General features: G+C 36.3%; 1 non-coding gene across 1 annotated transcript; it reads right to left on the reverse strand.

Moving 5' to 3' along the window:
* Nucleotides 1-771: 771 nt before the first annotated feature.
* On the reverse strand, nucleotides 772-874 carry LOC125352140. Its single transcript, XR_007211134.1, has one exon. It is a non-coding gene; the product is annotated as a U6 spliceosomal RNA (small nuclear RNA).
* Nucleotides 875-6,339: the final 5,465 nt, after the last annotated feature.

Raw genomic sequence — 6,339 nt, forward strand, 5'->3', positions numbered from 1 at the left:
ACATAGCCAGGATTACAGGCTTGTGGCCCCACACCAACCCCAGGAAATAAGTTTGTTTATATATAAATCACGAGTAGTCACGATATAGGATTGTGATGACTAAGTAAATCCATAAGGATAAATGTATTAGAATTATGTCAGGCAAATCAGGTCTACTGTAAATCATTTGTTATAAATGGCCTGAGGGTTTGTTCTGTTTCCAGCCAGCCCATTCTCTAGACAGTACATCACACACTTGGTAGGGAGGTGGTAGTTTAGGTTTGACTTGGTGAGAGAAATCTAAGTTTCCCAAGCTTCATAATGCATAGTACATATTATTATTTTCTGTCATAGTTTGAGATGTGTATTTAAATCTTATGACCAACAAGATGATTAATGAAAATTCATATCAGGATTGATTATGCCCTGATAACTCAAGTTTATTGGGAGTATAAACAGGAACTATCTCCCCCAATCTTCATTAAATAAATCTTTGTTTTAATTAAATTTTTGTCTTTATAGAAAAGGTGATGAACAGGGGGTTTGCAGTTATATATGTAAGGAAACGAATACATTTGTTTTTAAAAACTGTTACCCCATCCCTCATTTTTTCCTGATTACCCCTCCATACTCCCCTACCCCGAACCCCAAGTTGTAAGAATGATATGCAACCTATTGTTAATTGAGTATCATTGTTGCATTAGTTTGTCCTTTGACCTGCTGTGTCTGTGGTTCCCTTTCCCTTCTCCTGGTCAAATAATCTTATATACAAGAAACAAGGTGCAGAAAATAAAAAATATGGAACACTTCATGAATTTGCATGTCATCCTTGTTCATTGGCCGTGCTAAGCTTCTCTATATTGTTCCAATTTTACTGTATTTGCTCCTGAAGCAAGCACATCCATTCATTAGTTCTTAAGGGGATTAACTGGTACCGTAATTCTGTATAATAAAGCACCTAAAATAAGGTAAGTTTTGGGGTGCATTAGCTCATACCTCTAAGTTCAGCTACTTGGGAGGAAGATAAAAGAGAATTATGGTTGTAGGTCAGACTAGGCAATGGAGATAGGAAGAACTCATCTCAACCAAGGAACTAAGTATAAGTGTTCAGACACAGAATTGCAGTTATGAAGTATAAATGAATAGGAAGATTGTGGCTTGAGGCTGGACTTAGGCCCAAATGAGATTCCCTATCTGAAAAATAACTAAAGCCAAAGAAGACTGAGAAATGGTGCAAATGGTTGAGCACCTGGCTAGTAAAGATGCTTCCAAGCCCCAAGACTGCCGATAAAAGAAAAATATAAAAAAAGAAAGAAAGAAGGCTGAATTTGTTTTTGTTGAATGAGAATTTTATTTCCACGGTCATGTCAGAAAAAGTAGAATGCATATATTAAATCTCAGTGTTCCGTTTGAAACAAGTGAACTTTACAGATGTAATCATTAAGACAGCAGGCGTGCTTGCAAACCACTCTTTCACCTGGATGAGTTCTGTGGGCTGGTTCGGGAGTCCTACTGTAGGTGGATCCTCCAAAACAGACAGCGTACAGTATGGCGCTGTTTGCATTCGTTTCTGCTCCTCAAGCAGTGACCTCGGACGGGTCCTCTTAGCCTCCTCCTTTTCCTCTTGTCATCACATGTCTGAGATGACTATGGGACAAGCTATCAAATACAGCAGGGCTCATTTCCCACATACACAGGTCATCGCCTGAGTGTCCACCCTGCTGATAGCGTCCTCTGACTTCCATAAAGACAGCAGCCTGCTACTGGCCCAGATGAACTTCCTGATCCCTTTCTCCAGTGCAAGACCTCAGGCGAATCAGCTGACCACTTTGGGTCTCACTTGCACCATCTGGGTAAGGTAGCTGTTGGGGAGAGGCTGAGGGGAATGGCTGTCACTCAGTGTTTGAAAAAGATGGTTTTGCAGATTGGTATTTCGGCCACGCTCCGTTTCTGATGCCTTCTTTTGCAAGGGTGTTCTGCCATGGCAGCTGCCAAGGATCAAACTCATAATGGTATAGGCTGCTGCTGGTGGACTGAGTGGCTCTCCCGGATTTGCTCACATCCCTATGCATGCGTAAGCAAGGAAATGAGTTTGGTTATTTAGTTAAGCATTGCCCCTGTTTTGTGTCAGGGATAGATTTGGGAGCTGTCTAAACTTTAAAAGCTTAAAATTCCCCAAGACTCCGTAGGTTCATTGGCTTATTTTGTGTGTTTGTTGTTTTTTATTTAGCATATTAACAGTTGTCATGCTATGCATTCGGCATAGGTTCACATCAATCACAGAATGTACAAGGAAGATGTAGTAAAGGCCGACAATGGAACATTATTCAGCCTCAAAGGAGATCTAATTGTAATTTGAAGGAAAATTAATCATTCCTAGAGATTTCCAAGTTGAATAAAATAAGCCAAGTTCAGGAAGATAAATATCACATTTTATCTCATATGTAGAACTAGAATTAAACATAAATGACATACATGTTAAAGGGGAACTATTTGGGTGAAACCACTGGAAGAGGGGGGGGGGGAAAGGACTGAATGATGGAAAGGATATAAGGGAAGTAAATTATATGAATTTATCAAATATGATAATGAGTCAGACATGGAGGATTCACAGCTTTAATTCCAGTTACTTAAGCAGTAGAGATCATGGCTATCATAGTTTGAAATCAGCCAAAAAAGTGAGGGTGACTTTACGCCAACAAATAGTCTAGAAAGTGCTGACCTATACCTGTAATCCCAGCTATTCAGTCAGTATACAAATGAGAATCACGGTCCAAGAGCTGTCTGAAAACCTAAGATAATACCTAGAAAATAAATGAAGCAAAAGGACTGTGGTCATAGCACAAGTGGTTAAGCACCTGCCTCTTTGTGTGTGCATGGGGCTCTTCTTCCATTATCTGTATTCCTTATTCTTGATTTTCTTCTGGTCCTTTATATGAACTTTTAATGTTTCCATGACTTTTGCATAGGAAAGTTGTTTGCAAGAACTAGTGAATGGGTCAGTTTGACCACTTCAATGTACATTGGGATGAAATAGATACAATATCTTTCTTATAATTGGATAATGACTTGATAATGATAGAGACTAATTGAATATTTAGACTGTGCCCAATTAATCAGAAGAGATCTAATGCCAACATGCTCCAACTTGAGGCTATAAATTTCTATTTCGATATACTCTCTATGTTCCACATCATTTATAAATCAAGCAGATCCTGATCTTTGTGTATATGTGTTGTTATATAACACAACTACAATGAACAGAGCTGAACATGGAAATTTCCAAAAAAAAACCCAATGTATTTTTATGCAAAATTCTTGAGGCTATAGAAATCCAAAATTAGAATTATTATTTTTAATAGATAAAAATATTTTGATAAGAAACAGTAATAAGTCTAACTCTAATGAAAGACCAGTGTTGGCAACTTTACAAATATGAATGGGAAAGGATCTCTGTTCCTTCCCAGTCATAATGTGGAGTATTTAGAAAATGCTCAAAGTTAAGAAAAAAATGAATATATTGCAGCCAATACTTTTAGATTATTTCTTTAATACACTAAACAAAACTAAATATGCTTCAAGTATATTACCTAGGGGATGTACAAGAAAAGTCCTCTTGTGTTTACTGTGTGTTGGCTATTCTTTTTTTCTTTTTCTTTAAAGAATTTTATACAAAATAGAAATCATAGAAATAGGGAAATGACTAGATTTACAGTATTTTACATTAAACACATCATTGTCTTCACTAGACAGAGGAACAAAAATATTGCTGATATTCTCATATGACAGAGTGAGAAAAAAAACAGAGCCATGTCAATTCATGCAGTCTTACTATATGAGGACTCTATTAATGCCACAGTATTTGTTTATAATAAATTTATATGTACGGATGCCAAATGCCAGGACTCATCGAGATAAGGTCTCTATGTCCAAGAATAGGTAGCCTACAATTGTAAATCCAGCTATTTGGGAGGCAGAAATAGAAGGCTGATGAATTTGAGGCTATCCTTGAGACATTATGTCAAAACTGAAATACAAAAAAAGTATGGCTGGAATATGGCTCAAATGTTGGAACAATTCACTAGTGTGTGAGGCCCTGTGTTCAATCTCTCATAATACACAGTCTCTCTCTCACACACACACACACACACACACACACTGCACACACATGTAATGGAGCTGGCTCCATTTACATAAATAGCTATGAAGATGTAGTCTTGATTGTGATGCTGCAGAAGGTCTTCAACAAGAAGCTGGACACTTTGAATATCAGTATGGCAACTCACAAGGAAAGGCATGGAGGGTAGCTGGTATCTTATCCCATTTCTGCTTCATAGCCTGTAGAATTTTATAGATTTTACTCTTACCCATTTTTACAAATAAAGACTGTAAATTGTGTAGTTGGTTTTCGTAAAGTCATAATTGTTACTAGTTTTTAGGGTGGGGCACCATTAGTAAGTGCTCCCAAGTCCAGTCTCGGTATGGTTTTAAATATAATCCACTCTCAGCCATATTGCAGGCGTGGAATCCTAGCTACTCAGGAGGTAAGATCTGAAGATTGTGGTTAGAAACCAGCTTGGGCAGAAAAAATCTGAGAAACTCTTACCTCCAATAAACTCCTCTAAAAAAGCCAGAAATGGTGCTGTGACTCAAGTGGTAGAGTGTTAACCTTGAGCAAACAGAAGCTTGAAGGAATGGCCCACGCCTTGAGTTCAAGCCACAAGATGGGCAAAATAATCATAATAAAAAAAAAATATAATCCACTCTCATGAGGCTGTGGTTGCCAGAGACCTACAGATTCCCTGTCTCACCAAATATGATTTCATGTATAGGAACAGAGAGTTTCCTTTATTTGAATAATTCTTAGAATGATTCTAAAAGTATTTGCCACATGAGCTGGGCATCAATGTGTCATACCTGTAATCCTAGATTCTCAAGAGGCTGAGATCTGTGGATCATGCTTCGAAGTCAGCCTGGGCAGGAAAGTTGATGATATTCTTATCTTCAATTAACCAGCAAAAACCAGAAGTGAAGCAATAACAATTATACATACACATACATATTACACACACATATATAAATTATGCGTATAAACATATAAATGTATTATATATGAATGTATAATAAATATAAATATATTATAAATATATAATATATAAATTGTATATACTTATAGATAAATTACATAATTTATATATGTGTGTATGTGTTATATGTATATGTGCATGTAGAGAGATGTGATTGATATACAATACACATATAGAGAGAGAAAGCGAGGGAGAGAGAGAAAGGAGAGTGAGAGATAAAGAGATGGTCCATAAGAATACTTCCAAGTCTTCTAAATCATTGGAATGACTCAGATATTTACAGAACACATATTTCAGGTCTCCTGAGTATAATATGGAATGTACTTTGTCTGAAAACCTAGGAATTGTGCTAATATATCAGTATTTTTTAATTCCTCCCTAGGTAACTGGAGTTACTATCTAGAAATGGCATACACTGTTCAAGAGCAAAATGAGAAATATAATGGTTTTCCTTAAGCCATCATCTTTCTCCAGTGGAAAAATTTGCCTTGGATCATTACTATATATAACGACTATAATTTTTGATATAACAATGGGCACTGATGTGGAATCAAAGAATGACAATGCCATGTGAATTAAGACAGTTCTGAGGGAACTGAGTTGTTAACTGGTCTAGCCTGTGTAATATAGACTACAGAGCCATACACAGTGTTCCATGTTATTCGTATAAGATGATGGTGAAAAGGTGATTATTCTGAAGATAATGCAATCATTAAATTTGTCACCAAGTACGGAGCAAGGGTATAAAGGTTGATACCTTTTCTTCAGAGGGTATACTGTTCATGGTGTTTTTATGTACAAGACACATATGTGTAGTGCACAGTTCCAAAACTTCTTAACTTATAACTATAAGTTTCTATAAAGCTAATCATATTTTCATGTGGAAATAGAGTATTTACTTTCTTCTGTGATAAGGTAAAGGATGGATCCATATAACACAAAATGCTCATTTCACAGTAATCAATTTAATGGCTGTCCATACATTTGCAGTGCTGTGCAAACACAATTCCAAAAGTTCCTAAGGAATTTTTTTTCCTATGGACTTTGATAGTACTTTGCTTAACTAATTTAATTTCATAGCTAGAAGAGAAGTCATCTTTTGTAACATTGGAAAGAAAAATGGCTATTGCTCCCTTTCCTCAGAATACATTCATATATGTAAAAGAGTTTAAAATTTTAATCTCAGAAACGGTAACTATCATGCCAAGAAATATTTGTTATTACCTAATAACTTAACTTCCTGGTCTTTTTGTAGTTTAACAATAAATATGTT

Source organism: Perognathus longimembris, chromosome 5 (assembly GCF_023159225.1).
Source record: "Perognathus longimembris pacificus isolate PPM17 chromosome 5, ASM2315922v1, whole genome shotgun sequence".
In the NCBI taxonomy this organism is placed as follows: domain Eukaryota; kingdom Metazoa; phylum Chordata; class Mammalia; order Rodentia; family Heteromyidae; genus Perognathus; species Perognathus longimembris.